Below are 18,836 nucleotides of genomic sequence, written 5' to 3'. Positions count from 1 at the left end.
AAATTGCATAATCTAAATGCAACTATTTTTTCTTGCACCCTTTGCTGAAAACCTTTGCGACATTCATGCTGCCAATGCTTATGCTGCCAACATTGTCAGTGCACTTTGCTATTGGAGATTAGGGGTTGACTACAAATAATTTCCAATGAATAACTCTAATTAGCCGCTAAAGTTGGCATATTTCCCACTATCTGAAATTAGATCACAGGATTGGGTTGAGATGAAAAAGTCCTATTAACTCTCTAGACATCCAATTCCTGGTTGCCGGGGGTAATTACTATTTTGAATTGTATCTGCTACTATCTGAAGAAGTCTGGAGTCAGCAGTAATAAAAAGATATGTAGAAGACTGGACTTTCAGTTTGCTTCTACACCACTACTGGGACTTTCAAATAAACTCATCAGCGCAACAGCTGTGGAATATACTTCAGTGAATTTTTAAGAATCAGAAAAGGAAGCAGTTTTAAAAAAAATGTTAAAACACAAAGCTCCGAAATTGTCCATATGTGCATGATCCTCTCCAACAAAGTTTTTTTTTCTTTTTGGTCTAATGCTGTTAATGAACACATGTACTGATTATTCTTGGACCTAGTTATGAATACTTTTCCTCAGAATTTTATCACATTGGGTGCTTCTGCTCGTCAGTTTGGAGAAAAGTGTTTGGAAGGGCTGCTTAATAAATATCTACTATGATTTCATTCCAAAGAGAACACCCCAAGGCTGTACGTTTTCAAGGCAGTTTGTGTGTTTTGTCACTGAGTCTTGCATCATAAATCCTGAGGTGGATACTCTTGTTTTTGAGCCCTGTCTACTGTCATCAGTGGCTCACGGTTGCTATGCTGACACTTAACACATCAGATGTCTGGTACAGCCATGGACACTTCCGAGGCTTCTTTTGGACAAGATTAAACACTCTGTTCTACTGACTTCAATGGAACAATCAAGAAGGTGTAACAAAGGAGATGAGGCATGGAAAACCAGTGCAGGAGTTTTGAAATAGATAATACAATGTGTCAGAGCAATAAAGTGGTTTATTTTTAAATGTTGAAATGCAAACAGTCTTAGCATATTTAGTCTGTTTTTATTAAAAGTTAAAGATTGCCTTGTTAAAAATATTTTCAATGATCTATAAATAGCTTTCCACCCCTTCCTTAGAAGTTGTTTGATAATAAATCTTTCTAGAGGGAACATGATAACTTTAAAAGCTGTATGTACCAAGACCCCCCAGTAGTTGAGTTCTTAAACTAAGATAAAGAAGATAATAGTTTTTATAGTTCATTCCCCAAGAATTTTCTTTAAAACATGAAACTGAAAGTCTAATAAAAATTTACTAGTTATTTTTTAAATATTTGAACCAGACTAGAGCTGTTTTCTGTTTATGTATGAGTTTTCTCTAAATACTTTGTATATTTTAAAATATAATATTATTTGTCTAAGGCAGAAGCTTGACAAGGTTTATTCCTATTATACAGAGGAGAAATTTGAGGTGCAAAATTTTGAGAAGGTAATCATACTTTATAATCCAGTGATTCAGATATATTGTTTCCAATTATCTTCTACATGCAATATTGCCAAAGAGAGACCAGTTAAATATTACAAAGCTGTTAGCACAGGTTTAAAAGTAGAATTGAGTACCAAGCCAGTACTATATCCTATACGTTTTCCAGATATGGGAAGAAGATATTGTAATTTCACACACACAAAAAAAACTATATACACACATATTAAATATAGAAAGCTTCAGGCTGAATTTTCTAAAAATATATACATAAAAGACTCCGTAACAGAAATTGTTAAAGAGTTAAGAGAAAATCAAATAATCTGGATTAAAAACAGTTTAGAGGTCAAGAAATTTCTCTAGCACTGAAATGGACGTTGCACCACAATGGAATATGCACACATAGGGAGAGGAAAACTGACTGAATGTTATTTTTCAGCCCATCAACGGAATTTAAGATTAAATCATCATTTCGGAAAACTATTCACTACTGCAATGTCACCGCTTTTCAAAAACCAACCACACCACTCACATTTTCAGGGGAACAAGCATGTTCTGTGGAAATCAGACATGGGAAATTAAGCTTCTCAAAGAATCCCACCTCAGAATGGTTGGGGCCATGTCCTCAACCCATGGCATTGCTTAGTGGTCAGAATAGGATTTTCTGAGTTTGTAGTCTCCTGACACTTCACAGCAGTGTGATTTCAGTATCTTTATCTGTGAAACGGGAATAAGAGTATTCCTACCTCAGAGCTTGTTGTGAAAGGGGAATAAATTACTGTGTGTAAAGCACTCTGAAGAGTGCCTTCCTCACAGTAAGAGCTGTGGTATTGGTAGATAATACCATTTCAGGGGCAGGAGGACACAGTCCTGAAAATTCTTCATTTGGTAGGTGATGCTGAAATAAGGCAAAGTATAAGAATTTACATTTCTGAGCCCTACTAAGGAAGTCAGGGGTACTCAAATTTGAATCTGTGGACTAGTGCTCCTCAGGAAACTGTTGGTTACAGATCCATGATGAGATGAGTACATAAATTTTTACGGCAATTTGATATTGCTGTGACATTTTTATTGCATTTTACAAAAGTGTCAGTCCACGAGGAATTGGATAAACAAAACAAACAAACAAAAATGGTCCTTCACCACACCACAAATAATTTGGAAAGAACTGGTTTTAGCAATTCTTATGACATGAATTTACTTCCAGATAAGATTTCTTTAGTGTTCATTTCATCAAAATTCAATATATTAAAACAAAATTTGATATATTACCTCCTCTGGGAAAACTGGAGCTGTGGCACCTGTCCTTGATGTGCCTCCATATTGCTTTGTGATTGTCTGTGTGGTTGTCTCTGACAGATGCTTGAGACCCAGGCATGCAGAGGCAGGGGCTCCATCTTGTTTGTCTGGGCTCCCAAGGGCTAGAACAGTGATTGGCATTTATTTGGTGCTTGGTAATTAAATCTTAAATAAATGAAAGCTTAGCTAAGTGACAGGAAGAAAACCAGTCAAGGATGGAAAATAAGTTTTTAATTTTTCTATTTGATAATAAGTTGAATGAGAAAAGTCAAGCTATTCATAGAGTTATAGAAAAAATTATATTATGCTGAACTTTTGAAATGTTGCATATACTAAAAACAACAATGCCTTTGAATTTGCATATAGGTGCTTTTCAAGAGTTTTTAATGAGAAAGCCATTATGTGGTGTGGGCTGGGGGAGAAGAAAAGAACAAAGAACATTGCTTAAACAAACAAACAAGCTTTGCAAACTGATTGGAAAAATGCTAATTGTGTCTGAAAGGGGGGCAGTTTCTTCTAGAACAGACCAGTGTCACATATGTTGACTTACTAACTAAAACAGTATAGCAAGAGAGCTCATATGAATGAATAGTTGTGTCAGTACTCTAATTGTGGAGGTGTATTTATTTTTTCCCAAAAAACTCAGATTCTGTTAGGTATGTGTATGAGGCTTTCAGCTGGCATCTCTGTCAAAATATTGCTTTGTTAGGGTGACTTTCATTCAAGTAAGCATGATACTTCCCTCTGACATGTAAGGTGACATCTCTTTTCATGGTTTCTTGAAAAAAGAAATCTTTCCATAATTGGCTAGTTTCTTGGTCATCACTCATGAATCCCTGAAGCCATTTCACATCACTTTCATTGTGCTGCGCTAACACAGCAAATCAGCTCATCATAAAACACAGACCCAAGGAACTCAAAGAAAGCCAATAATTATTGATCTTTCAGGATGAGTAATTTGTATTAATCCCAGAAAGATCAAAGGAAGTGTGTTCAACTAAAACTTACTTAGACGCCAAGGAGCAGCCAAGAATTCTTTGAGGTTTCTGGTGTAGAAAGAATATTATTTTCAAGTAGACACAGGAAAACTTAAGACAAAAAATCCCTACAGGTTATTTACCCAAATGACAGTAAATCATGATCTATTATTCTGTAGCATTAAAAGTGCTCATATTTATGATGTCTATATGTATGTTCTTGTGGGAAAATGCCATAATAAACTAGAAAGGCCATAGGTTTTAGAGGCATACGGGAATAGATTTGACTTCTGGCTCTATGGCTGACCAGCTGTGTGATCTTGGACAAGTCATTTAAAATCTCTAAGCCTCTATTTTGTCATTTCAAATAGAAATGGTAATACATACCTTGTAGTATTATTGTGATTATCAAAGGTCATTTGAATGTAAAGTGCCTAGCATTGCTTCTAGCATATGATAGGTCCTCAACAAATGCTGATTGCCCTTCTTTGTGCTCCCCTGCTGGGTCCTCCTTGGAAGTATTTTCAGTTTGCATTCATATTTCCAGATACCTTCTTGTCCATTTATTTGTAACTCAATATTGAGATGAATTCAAATAAGCATGACAGAATATACTTTAAGTTTGACATTTTTTTTTGTTTTTTTATTCCACAGGAGATATGATTCTTCTTTCAAGGCTACTGAAAGATCAAACCACCTACTCCTTAAAACCACAGCTCATGAAGAATGCCAGGTCAATGTGAATAACTCCACTTCTTGTCTACTCAAGGTTGGCATACCCAAATTTAATCCCACTTGAAAAAAAAAAAGTGTGTTTTGTTTGTTTTATTTTCCAAATGTAATCTTATAAATAGAAAGGGGAAATTTTCTTCTTTCAACTATGTTTAACCCTCAGCCATACCATTCCAACCTAAAGAAGAAAAAATGAAGGATGCCTGAAATGCTATGAAAGATATTAGTCTATTTAGGAAACTACTTTCTAGATCCTCCTGCTGAATTCCCATGCATGTCATTTCACAACACAAATGCTGACTTGTTTTTTCCTTTATCCTAGTCTCTTATTTCCTAAAGGACTATGAGCTCATTTGACTACCCTGTGTGTGTAGGGAGGGGTTTTAGTTTGTTTAGCTGCCTGTGACACTTTGGATACATTATATCCCCCAGAAAAAGCCATGTTCTTTAATTCAGTCTTGTGGGGACAAATGCATTTAGTCTTGATTAGGTTGGAACCTTTGGATTAGGTTGTTTCCAAGGACACATGACCCACCAAACTGTATGTGTTAATCAGAAATAATTCTGATTGAATTATTTCCATGGAGCTGTGGCCGCACCCCTTCAGCATGGGTCTATAAGGCTTCACCGTGGAGCCCTATAGGAGCTCAGACAGAAGGAGCTCAGTACAGCAGCTGAGAGAGACAGAGAGATGTTTGCAGACTTTTGCTGAGGTTTTGGAGATGCTAGCCCAGAGTTTGCTCCTAAGAAGCTAAGAGAGGACAAAACACTCCAAGAGCAACATTTTGAAGAACACACAGCAGCTGAGAGAGGAGCTGGAACACAACCCGGGACCAGCAGATGCCAGCCACATGCCTTGCCAGCTAACAGAGATGTTCTGGATACCACTGACTTTCCTTCAGTAAAGGTATACTCATGTTGATACCTTAATTTGGACATTTTCATGGCCTTCAGACTGTAAATTTGTAACCAAATAAACCCCCTTTATAAAAGCCAATCTGCTGCTAAGTTCATGGCCGGCCTGCTAGTGGTCCCCAGCTGAGTCGTGCGACCTCCGGATGGCTGCCTTTGGCGTTTCCTGTGTTGCGGAGTCTAGCTTTGGGGTCCCGCAGAGGTGACCATGAGAGCGTCCCTGAGGAAGCTCTATGTGCCACAAGAGGAGGCGTGGTGGGGCTCGGGGCTCACGGGCAGCTGCCTCGGAAGCTGGGCCCTCAGCACAGCCATGTTGCCACCCCCGGGGTCATCAGGGCCCGAGTGGAAGGGCCGCAGAGACTCCACGTGCCCCTCGCAGCCAGAACCTGTTTCTTGGAAGTCCTTAGCATTCAGGTTTGCTACTGGAGGAGCTTTACTGGGTGGAATAAAGTACTTCAAGAAAGAAAAGACAGAAAAGTTGGAGAAGGAACAGCAGAGAAGCCTAGGAAAGCCTTTATTCTGGGGACCATTTTCCCTCACAGCTCGTATTGGAGAGCCTAAAACTGACAAGGACTACCTAGGCCAGTGGACACTGATTTATTTTGGTTTCACCCATTGCCCTGATATCTGTCTAGAAGAACTAGAAAAAATGATACAAGTTGTGGATGAAATAGATAGTATTCCATCTCTGCCAAATTTAACTCCGTTTTTCATCACTATTGACCCAGAGAGGGACACAAAAGAAGCCATCACAACTTACATGAAAGAATTTTCTCCCAAGCCGACTGGCTTGATTGGGACAAAAGAAAAGATTGATTAAGTGGCCTGAGCGTACAGAGTATGTTACAGCCCAGGACCCAAGGATGAGGGTGAGTACTACATAGTGGATCATACAATAATAATGTACTTGATTGGACCAGATGGTGAGTTTCTAGATTATTTTGGCCAGAACAAGAAGAATGCAGAAATAGCTGGCTCGATTGCTGTACACATGAGGGAGCACCGGAAGAAGAGTTAGCCGGGCGGTGTTGGCAGAGGCAGTGCACTCTCACTAAAGAGGACAGTGGCTTTGTGTCTCCCAGAAGAGCTGATATATGTGCATCCTACAGAATGGCCTTCCTACCATGAGAACATCTGTATATCTTGGGCAGGGCATCCTGCCTTGGGTTCATCCAAGATACATTCTTGGCACCATAAAGATTACTACCAAAGGTCTCCCAGGTATCGGCTGTAAGACCAGAGGACCAAGATGATGTGAAGCCAGTGAGGAGCGGCCCTCACGGAGGACACGGCAGAACACGGCATGTTTGGTGACTTCACCCACATAAACAGGGCCCCGGTTTAGCTCTACTGCCCCTCCAGTATCTTGGACCCTTGTTTATGCAGATTATGGGACTTAATTTCCATGAAAAGAGGGTAATTTCTATAGTGCTCTTGCTTTCCTTTTAGAGTTCTTAGTGGCCGATTTGGAAAAATAATCAAATTAGGCTCTCTGCCATTCAGAGTTAATTTTTATACTTGGGAGCATAAGTGTAGTCTTCATTGTTAATGGGCATCAGTGTAAGGCTCACATTTCATTCCACTGTCAGCAAAGTGCTGATTTGACTAATGAAGAGAAAACGTATAGTTTGGGAAAACTGGATCAATTTTGGGGGCCTTTTATGTGATTTTTAGCAAAATGATATGCCAGATTTTCAGTGACATATGAAATGGAAATAAGAGGGTATTGATCATGAGTGTGATACAGTCTACTCCCGTGTAGACTGGATTGCACTGCTTGGAAAATAAAGGTGTCTTCAGTTTTGTTAAAAAAAAAAAAAAAAGCCATTCCATTTCTGGTATTTTGCTTGACGGCAGCATTAGCAAACCAGAACACTGCCATAAGCAGCTGTCACACAGCAAGGCACTAGCTGGTCTCTCCCTCTCTTCCAGGTTTCATTGCTTTCAGCTTCTTGCTTCCATGGCTTTTCTCTTTTACTTCATATTCATCCCCTTTATAAAGGACTCCAGTAAGAGAATTAAGTCTCACCCTAGGCCATACTTTAACTGAAGTAACTTTATCAAAAGATCCTACTTACAATGGGTCTACACCCATGAAAATAGATCAGCTTTATGAACATGGGGTACATACAGTTCCAAATCACCATAGGAGGGATGAAAAACATGTCCTACATTCATATAGAGAGTGCATTTTATTCTTCCTATTTTATGCTAAGTGAGCAAAAACAACCTGCCTTTTCCAAATAACCTGGGAGACAACTGAAATATAATTTTTGGAGGACACAGAGTTTTCACCCATGCAAAGCTATCATTCACATACACCCAACCCTGATCAAGCTTCCCTGGCATCATGCTCCAAACAGCTAAACTAACTCTCCTCAAAAATCCTTTATTTTGTGGAAAAAGTATTAATTATTCTCAAACATGTTATGTGATACCAAGTGCATTGGATATGGCTCAGTATTCACAATTAACATTCCTTAAAGAATTTGCCTTTTCAGGTGACAATGCACACCTTCCTGGAATTCCTCCCTGCAGATATTTCAGAGATAAGAACTAATAGATGTCCTTGGAACCCATCTGATGGGGGAGTTTAATTTCAAAAAATTCTTCAAGCATCATCCTCAGGCATATGTCATTTTACCAGTCTTCCTCATTAAACACTTTTCACACAGAGACTTTTTCTCACCACTGTTCCAAAATTCCAAATAAAATGAACACATTCCAAAATAAGCATCATTTACTCAGATTAAGAGTGGCCTTGCAATCAATGAGCACAACAAAGTAGTAGAAGTCAGAATATAGCACGAGTGAGTTTAGAAAATGCTGGGGGGCTGTTTAGTGGCCAGAAGAATCAGTAAAATTAGAGTTGTGGCTGAAAAAAACTTTATCTTTAGATTACACTATAGATAACAGTAAGAATATATGTTTGTAGTGTAGCTACCTCAAGACTACACCCAAGATGTGATAAACCTGATTTACTGGCCTCACATGAGTCAAAGAACAGGTGAAGAAGGTACGAGCTCAATGCCTACTTTACTCAGACAAATATCTAAGACTTACAGAAAAGGAGAGATTACCCCCTTCCAAAATTCATGAGATATTTAGTGCACTAGAGAAAATTAAGATTTATTTTAGAATTCTATTTCCTTTTAAAAATTTCTTCATGACTTGGGGCCTCTGCTGTATCTTTCTTTTATAAATTGATGCCTAATAGAAATGTTTGTTTTTTTAAAAAAATTGATGTCTAGAGGCTTTCTTTAAACATCTTGCCTAAGTAATAATACTGCATGGTTTTCTCTTATTTTTGAAATTTATCAACCTATAATGAGATTAAATGGGGAGAAACAGAAAACTTTGGTTCTAAGAGGTATAGATTTGTTAAAGCAAACAACTGATTATCTAAAAATTATTGAGCATGGTGGATGATTATACTTGTTTTACTACCTCAAGTAGTTTATGATCCTTTTGGGAAGACAAGTCATAAATTAAAATTTAATGGTATCTAGCAGGGATCAGCAAACTTTTCTGTAAATGGGCAGAAGTATTTTAGTCTTTGAAGAAGCAAAGATGAGGTTATTATATAGGTAGTTATATAAGAAAAAAGGATACCCTGTCTTGCTCTGTTGCCTGGGTGGGCCATCCCTGGTGGTGGGCAGGCTTTGTGTCCAGTTTCTGTCAGCTGGAGACATTCTCCAGACGAAGACAAACCAGCATGAGTTGGAGAGGCCTGTTTGAAGAGGTGGAAGGGGATAGGAGGGAAGGCAGCTGGTCTGTCAGTTTTACTCTCTGCCTGATAACATTCAGACCCAGAATGCCCTTCCAGTCCTGCAAAAGAGCACAGCCACCTCAACTTAGGCAGCTGGTCAGAAATGAGGTGATTCACTAAGCTGTCGACTCCCCAAATGAGGTTCTACTGCTTGGTGCCCAGCAGTTGCCAGTGGCTGAGTCCACAAAATTTAAGTGGTGACCAGGGTGGCCCAGGACCACAGTGAGGCCAGCTGCAGTCTGGGGAAACAGGCATGGGAGTAGACTGGGGAACAGGTGAGATTCTCAGGCTTGTTCTCCGTGGCTCGCTCACAGTGCCAGCTTGCTCAGTGTGGGTGCCAACAGGTCACAGTGTGTCAATCCCTGATTGAGAGAATCCTTACTATGTTCTGAGTGCCCTGCTAGATATTGAAGAATAAAGATGAAACAGTCACAGTCTCATTGAGTTTATTCCCACAATAAAGGGTTTAAATAGCATTATAAAATGTATAATGGTTAATTTATGCCAGAACTAATTACCATGAGAATTTGGGATTGTGATCAGGAAAAATGTCATTATGAGGACATGCGCTGAGCCCAGTGTTAAAAGATAAATGGAAATTGAAGAAATAGAGTGGAGTGGAGACCACTCCAGATGGATGAAATACAAGTCAAATCATGACTCACAAAATAGAAAATAAATACATGCCAAAGATTTTATATAATTTCTAACTTATTATTTACTGAACCCATAGGATGTAAAAACTAGTTCAAAACAGAATCAAAGAATAGGCAAATATACAGACTTTAAGGAATGCTGAAATAAATTTGCTAATTGATGCAAAACTGATGTCTTACACAGTATAGAAATCAATTGCACCTCCATCAGACAAAATTCATTTGCATTTCTGTGAATAGGAAAAATTTGCATTACCATCAGCTCTCCAGAACACTTAACTACAAAGAGTTGCAGAATAGTCAAAGAAAATGAAAGGCACAAGCCTGTATAGAATCAGATAACCCCAGCAGAGTCTCTTAGATAATGCTCAGCTTCCCATTGTAAAGATACCCTGTAATAATTTTTCCCAATTCAAAGTCTTTTAACTGACAACATTAATAAAGTAAAAAGAAATATAATATGTTTTATTCAGAGATACATATCTGAGATGCCCAGTTTTCATCAGAATATTTTTAGAATTGTACTTTGTGATATAGTATTCTTATGATATTAAATCTGAAAGTGTTAAAATTCCATTCTAATGTTACAATGTCTAGTTTCGTGATAGATGTGTGGGGAATCTATTGAAAAGCCACAAGTAGGGAAGAGAAGGAGGCTTTTAAGTGCTCCTCAGATTACATGATACACACAATAACCCTCTCTATTCTATGTATGGGATAGTCTGGCTCACTTTTTAGTCCAAATGAATAAGAACAAAGAGGGGAAAAACACAACATAACAAAAAATATAGCCAAAAAACAAGCAGTAAAATCTGGGAAATCAAGAAAATGTCCGTTCCAAAGCCTATGCACTTTACTCTAAGGGGATAAATGGGTTTTAACATGGAATAAATTAAGGAAATTGGATTCCGTTGACAAATATCAGATCTTCCCTATGTTACAACTGGCATACTACTAACAGAAAATACACTGATAGCCTGAAAGCCAAGAAGAAGGTAGACAAAAAAGTGTAAAATGTCAACTCCAAAAACTTAGGACCAAATTGGTATAATTGGCTGTAGTGTAACAGTGACTTTTTAAATATAATCTTAAAACTCTAAGCAAGCAGGAAATTGTAAAGTAGCCTTAAAATGTAACCTTCAAAGCTGGAAGCAGACTATAATGGAAGCTCTCAAAGGAGCAATCTGTAAATGTAAAGTCTGTACCCAGATTTAAATAAGCATCCATCTATGGTCCCCAGACCTCCCAGATATGACTAAAGCCTTTTCATCTATCTCCCTAAACACCTGGAGACACCTTTCCCAGGTGTCACCTAGTTCCTGAAGAAAACAGGAAATAACTAAATTACTGAAGTTCTCCAAATCTGTTACATGTTAACTAAAATAATTAACTATCTTTGTCTCTAATGGGTTTAGCCAATTAGAGAATCACTGGGATTGCCCCAAACCTCCCAGATATGAATACCCCTTTTGTTTATCATTCTTGTTACATGTTAATTAAATGATTATCTCTTTTTGCCTCTGAACCTGCATGAAAACCAATTGAAGAAACACTTTGGAGAGGAAGATTTGGGAAAGCTTCTCCTGACTCCAGCCGGCATAAATAAACCTTTTTTTTTCCTTCTCAACCTGGTTCGATGTGACTTCTTTTGGCTGCGCCGATGACGAGTGATGAACCCAGATTTGGGAAGTGCCCCTTCTACAACAGTGCTATATGGCGCCAATAAAGTAGCATCCTGTTAAAAGATAGCGCAAGTGATGCTCATAACAATCACTTTGTATTATAGGTAAAGGCTCAAACCATGTTCAGAATATTTTCTTTGTGAAGACAATTAATTAGAGCACCTATTTTTGGAAGATAACTGCCACAATTTAGCCATTATTGTTTTAAAACTGTGAGTACATCTCAGACTCTTTAAAAGATTGAAAAATTGAGATTTTGATAATTAGGAAGAATGCAGATATGTATATAGAGGAAGGGTTATGTACTTTGGAAACCTTTGCAAGTTTTAAAATATTCCACTAAGGAATACGTGAAAGGTTAATTCCTAGTACTCAATTAGTTAACAACAGTTTAAAGATAGGGAGAGATCTAATTGCCTATTCTGTGACACATAATTTTCCCATGGGCTAATAATTGCAACTACCATTTATTGTGTTTCATGGCATATGTCACTGCATTAAATAATGTTATATACATATATATAATCAAATTATATATATGCATATCATTTAATCCTTAAAATAACCATATGATAAAGGTGTTATTGGCTCCATTTTACAAAAAAGGAAATAGAAACAGGTTAAATTAAAATTATTAACATACTATATTACACAGGCCATTTTAAACCCAGCTTGTATGAGCCTATTAAGTGGTCTTTCAAGCATTCTTCTCTTTTTTCTTTTTTTTCTACCATTTAATCTCTAAAATAGCTAACTGTGGTACTTGGTGCTATCCCCATAATATAGAGAAGGTAGAAGAGGCACAGAAACCAAACAGCTAGCCCAGGCATGCACTGCTATTGTGTCACTGTGAGTCTAGCAGTGCTGTTTCCACTTTGTCAGGGCACAATGAACCTGTCTTTCATGTGCCTGTTCTGCTCACAACCCCTCCTAGAGCAGATTCCCCACCCCTCAGCCAAGGGGGCAGCTGTGGACAGTCATGCTCTGTACCACGTGACTTCACATCTCACTGCTTCCACTGATTGGGTCCAGAATAATCCATACACTGGTGCATTCAAATAGAATTGAAAACACTGAAAGAATCATGCAATGTGCAAAGACAGGCAGAAGCCACAAAGTCATAAGGAGCAACAAGAAGGGCCTTGAAAAACAAGGAGTGAGCAACTCCTTAAATATCAGTCAAAATCAGAGAAAAAAAATGAAAACGAGCAGAGTAAGCTTACCCAAATCCCTTCCAGGGCCAGGATGAGAGCAAGACTGTGCAAAGGCCAAACCTAAAGGGAAAGATGACCAGGAATCTGTAGCAAACTGGAAAATGCATATGCTGTGTTAAAGGCATTCAAACTCATTTTTTTTTTTTTTTTTAATAAAACAAAAACTAACATGCGCTGTCCTAACAAAGCATTGTCTCCTGGCTTATTCTGTTCTATTCTGCCAATTTGTGACCCTGAGAGTGGAGGGTAAAAAACCAGTTGGTTGCCCTAATGGCAGGCAATCAGAATAAATATCCATTAATTCCCATGGCTCTTGTCCCTGGAGCTGTCTTGAATTCTAAACAACCTTCTGGTTCCAATCTCCATTAAAAAGGTAAGGCCTAGTTATTCAGTTTTTTCATTCCCTGCATCCAAATGAGCCTAACAAAAACCATCACACTCTCATTTGCCTTGAATTTTCCACATGTATTTTTTCCAACTTTTCATTTTAAATTGTGCTTTGGCTATACCGCGCTATGCTCTGGTCATGAATGAAACATGAATGCTTCTTACCGAGAATTTAAAATAACATAAAAGTAAAATCATGGTTGCTCTTCCTATAAATTAATATGAATAAGATATTCAATATGAAAACAAATTTTAAAACACCTAATTGATTCAATTTATTAAACTCCTGTTTTTAGAGGGAATTCTAAATGAGCAAGGTTTCAGAGTGCTGGGTATCATTTGCAAACTGGTAATGGTATGATTTGTCCTAATGACACTGGCTTCTTAAAACTAAGACCCTCTATGGTGTGACCCTCTTTAGAGATTATCTTATGAATAATACACAGGTGTCACTCTAGAGGCAAAGATATTCACACCTTAGAATACTAGAACTAAGAAAGGAAATAAGGAGAAAAATCTTTTTTTTTTAATTTTTTAGACTGGCTCTGACTGGGAAAATTAGAAGACCTAGGGTACTGATTCTGCTTTTAAAATAAAAAGCATAAAATTTAGGAAGCTCGGAAGCCAGGGCTCAGCCCTAGAGTCCCCAACACCGGGGACTGGCTCTAAGCAATTGTTCAGTGTCATTAAAGAGCCATGACAACACCCAGCATAGACAAGACTCTCGACATTAATCTTCATCTGCAGCTGCAACATTGCAGTATTCCCAGGAGAATTCTAGGACTCATGACCTAACTCACACAAGGGGGATATATCTGTTAAAAATGTTTCCAATTAATCACTCAGGTTTCCATTGTTCATTGGTAGGAATATCTTCTTCTGAGGAATTTTATCACACCCTTCACCATCACTAACAAATTTTCCAAAGACCTTGAGGGTGTATGCAGTCCAAAGAATATCAGTCCTTTTCCAGTTCTCTGCTACACTGCAGATTCTAAGGAAGACTCATCTTTCACAGCAGAGTCAAATCAGGGTGAGGCAACTAAAATGCCTAGGGTACAAAATTTACAAAGGCATTCATTCTCAGGTTTGTTCAGGGGTCAGCATTTGCACAGACCTGAGAGTATGTCCTTAATTTTGCATCTGAGGTGCCTCACTCTTAAGGAGACACTCAGGCAGGGCCAACTGCATAATTTGTAGGGCCCAATGCAAAATGAAAATGCGGGGCCCTTTGTTAAAAATTATGAAGTGTTTCAAGGCAGCAACAGTGGAAGAGTAAACCAAGTGTGGGTTCCTTCTGAGCACAGGAACCTATGCAGCTGTGCAATTCCCATGTTCTCTCGGGGCCTTACGGGGCAAGGCTGGCAGCACTTGCAATAACCTGCAAGTGAGTGCCTCCTTACATGTTGTGCCCCGAGGGCATCACTTGTCTCACTCTAGGCCCAGTCCTACTCCATAGTTTCAATTATTCATCTGCTTGTACACTTTCATAAAGTGCAACAACATGCCAGGTAGCATTCTACCCCCTGGAGATACAGCCAGAGCTATGTGCAGTTGCACAAGATCCCACACACATAAGGCCCTGAGCTTGGTTTAATGTTCTGCTGTCACCAACTTGAAATTCTTAATATTTTAACAATACTTAACAATATTTTACATTTGGCCCCACATCTCTGCTGAAACCAGTCCTGGATACATCAGAAAAAAAAAACAAACAAAAAACAGAACAATCTCTGTCCCTGTGGGGTCATAGTTTACCTATGCTTGTTTACTGCTTTTATGGGATGCCCTAATCAAAGCATAAATGAAGCCCTCCCCTTTTTTTCACTATAAAGCTTACCCACCCCCCTGCTAGATCTTTGAGTCTCTGCCAAATGCAAGTGATGGTGGATGATTCCCTTGCTATGCAGCAAGCCTTGAATAAATAGCCTCTACTTGTCTTCATTTCTGTGGTCTTCGTTTATTTCCACACAACCTTGGCTCGAGCCAGCAAGCAAATGAAGGCTGGTATGACTGGAGTCCATGGAAGGGGAAAGGTAAACAAGGGCCAAATCATGTGGTGCCCTGCAGACCAGAAAAAGAACTTTAGATTTTATTCCAAGTTGGTGGAGGCTGGGGTGAGGGAGGGTGGGGGGAAGAAGGTGCTGTTTAAGCAAAGGAGTAACATGATTTGATTTGCCTTTTAAAAATCTCTGTCTGATATGTAATGAATGGATTTTTAAAGGCAAAAATGGAAAGAGAATGATCAGTAATCAGTAGAGGACTAGGAACATAAAGAATAATGATTATTCAGACAAGGAAAGTAAAAGTGGAAATGGAGATCAGTAGATGGACTCAGGATCTCAGGATATATTTTGGAGGTAGACTGTTGATAAATAGGTTTTAGCATGTGAGGGAAAAAAGTGAAATAAAAAATAACTTGTTGTAGGGGATGGTCCAAGCTCAGCCTACTGCCTTATGCTGTGACCCACAAATAAACCCTGTGCTCAGGACTGTGTTAGCCTGACTCCTAGGACAAGATGATAAAGTGTGCTGATCCCCTTCTTGGGAGACTCTTGAGGTACAACACACTCCCTAAGGGATTATTGTAATGGTCCCTGGATTGTAAACTCTTAGAGCAGCCAAATCTATTCCTGAATTGTAATGACTGTCTCCAAACTCTGAGATGCTGATCCCTTTGTGTATAACCTGATTGGTCTCTAGAACATTGGGCATCTGTGTGACACCTGAAACTCAGCACTAGAACTCTGCAGCAACTGTTAAAAAACTGTTAAAAAAGCTGAAAAAGATTCCAGACTTCAACTAGAGATATGAATGAAGCAGATGTGGTTAGGACTAAGGCAAATAGGGCCAAAGGGTAAAGGACAATACTGACTGCATTTTAAAACCTCAAATTCCATGTGAGACCAAGGGAAGAGATGGTTAGTTGGTGCAAGAGCTATATTTCCTAAACAATTTAACTTGTACAGTTTGTTCAAATACCATAATTACATGGAATTTTTAATAGGAAGTGAGATCTTGTAGGTTTGCATAGGTTCATGTGAAATAGCCACACATCCAAAAGTAATTTGGGCGGAAAATAAAAACATATATTCAGGGTCCCCCTGAGGAGCTGGGGGGAAATGCAGAGGTGTTGGGCTTCCTCACCTGGATTATTGCTGACGTTCTCACAAACATTGAGGACTGATGATTTGATGTGCTGAGACTTCTATAACAGGACTTGCCCGTATGAAGCTTGTTACTGCAAAGCAGAGGCTAAACCCGCTTATAATTGTGCCTAAGAATCTCCCCCTGTGCTCACATGTGACCCTCTCTCTCTAGCTAAGCCAACTTGGTGGGTGAACTCACTGCCCTTCCCCCAACATGGGATCTGACTCCCAGGGATGTAAATCTCCCTGGCTACGTGGGATATGACTCCCGTGGATCAATCTGGACCCAACACCGTGGGATTGAGAACATCTTGACCAAAATGGGGATGCAAAACAAAATGAAACAAAGTTTCTGGGGCTGAGAGATTCCAAATGGAGCTGAGAGGTCCACTCATAACAGTGGGCACTCTTATGCACTATATAAATAACTCTTTTTAGGTTTAGTGCAGTGAAATTGCTAGAAATAAATACCTGAAACTATCAAACTACAACACAGTAGCCTTGATTCTTGAAGACAACTGTATAGCAATACAGCTTACAAGGCGTAACTTCCTTGTGGATCGCAGTCCTTTTATACAGTGTATGGATGGATGAGTAGAAAAATGGCGATAAAAAACTAAATGAAAAATAGGGTGGGGGGGTGATGATTTGGGTGTTCTTTTTTACTTTTATTTTTTATGCCTTTTTTTACTTTTTATGGTAAAGGAAAATGTTCAAAAAATAGATTGGGGTGATGAATGCACAACTGTAGTATGGTACTGTGAACAATTGTACACTTTGAATGATTGTATGGTATGTGAATATATCTCAATAAAAATGAATTAAAAAAAAAAAAAAACACATTCCCTAACAGATAGTGGTTTTCCGCTGGCACATTCCTTCCATTATTGTCCTGAGCAAATGTAAACATTCATTGGAGACAAGGGGACATGTTTTATGGCATCCAGTTCATGTGTACACATACTCACATGCACTCACACACACACACACACACTGTGGTGTAACTGGGAGGGAGAAGCAGTGTCCTTACATTATGGCACAAGAGGAGTGTACACAAATCAGAACAGCTCCCATCATCCTCCAGCAGACTGAAACCCACTGGTCATGGCAGACTATCACCTACTAGTGAATCTGGCTTTGCTCTATCTTTTCTCCATGTGAGTAAAACACTTTTCCATCAGTGCCTGTGTGAGTCATGCTTTTACTGTTGACCTTAACAAGTGTGTTGAAATAGGTTGGCACCTCCTAAGTGTCTCTTTCTGACTGATAGTCGGGCCCCATAAGCTGGGTACAGACAGTCCAACATAACTCCTAGCTGGTTACCATTTGATCTTCAGGGAAGGCTGCCTCAGAGCTGTGGCCTCCCAATTCATGGGTTCTCATGATTTGTGTCAGTTACGAAGATCTTGGGGGAGGGGGCACTACTGCTGCCTTTGGGGGTCAAGAGAGGCCACATATGAGGACTCAAACATGGGGAAATTTATTTGAAAAGTTCTAAAAATATATGATTCTATGCAAGACCAACTAATGCTGCACATTAAACAGATCATATTTCCAGCATCCAATGTAACTCAAAAGGGTTTTAGTGGCAATGAAACAAACTCCACTGGGAAGGAAAATGGTCTTCTCAAACCAATGTGTTGTCAAAATGTAAATGCCTATTAATAAGACATGGTAGCTGCACTCTCTTTTATGGATGTATGGGAAAAGAGCAAGTTTACCTTGGATTCTTTGCTTTGGGTCTGTTTAAGTTTTTTTTCTGGAGGGTTTTTGGAATTGGTGCCTAATTGACTTCATTTTTATTTCATTGCAGATGGTTGAAAATTTAGATGGAAGTAGGTGCATTAAAGATTATTATAGAATAATACTATAGATTATAAAATTGAGTGTCACTAATAAAGAATTTAGAGAAAAACAACAGTTTTAACATTTTTAAATGATTGTGAGTGTTTTTTTTAATTTTAACTTTATTGAAAAATTAAAACAAACAACAAAAAAGCACATTTCAAACAAAGAAAGCAAAGGATTAAAATAATTACTTTGCTTCCGACATGTTTCTACCATACCCCATGAAAATTAATAAACCATAATCAAACAAGGGTCCTACATTTAAATTAATTTTCCAACTTCTGCAATAGAATAAAATTTAGCTGAGAAAATCCAATCGTAAATCATATATACAAATTCTAATGTACTGATATGGTGTTTTCAGCCAGTTATTACACACATTTCTTCCTCTGCCACTTTTTTTTTTTTTTTTTTTTTTTTTGGAGTTTGGTAGTTTCAGGTATTTACTTCTAGCTATTCCAATACATTAAAACCTAACAAGTGTTATCTACGTAGTGCATAAGAATGTCCACCAGAGTGAACTCTCAACTCCATTTGAAATCTCTCTGCCACTGAAGCTTCATTTCATTTCCTTTCACCTCCCTCTTTTGGTCAAGAAGAAGTTCTCAATACCATGACGTTAGGTCAAGATTCATCTGCGGGAGTCAGATCTTGCATTGCCAGGAAGATTTACACCCCTGGGAGTCAGGTCCCATGTAGAGGGGAGGGCAGTGA

The 18,836-nt window shown here is 38.6% G+C and overlaps 1 pseudogene; it reads left to right on the top strand.

Moving 5' to 3' along the window:
* Positions 1-5,517: 5,517 nt before the first annotated feature.
* Positions 5,518-6,435, top strand: LOC119534664 (annotated as a pseudogene).
* The last annotated feature ends 12,401 nt before the right edge of the window (positions 6,436-18,836 follow it).

The sequence above is a fragment of the Choloepus didactylus genome, chromosome 1 (assembly GCF_015220235.1).
Source record: "Choloepus didactylus isolate mChoDid1 chromosome 1, mChoDid1.pri, whole genome shotgun sequence".
Taxonomy (NCBI): Eukaryota; Metazoa; Chordata; class Mammalia; order Pilosa; family Megalonychidae; genus Choloepus; species Choloepus didactylus.
This window is presented reverse-complemented; position numbering and strand designations above follow the sequence as displayed.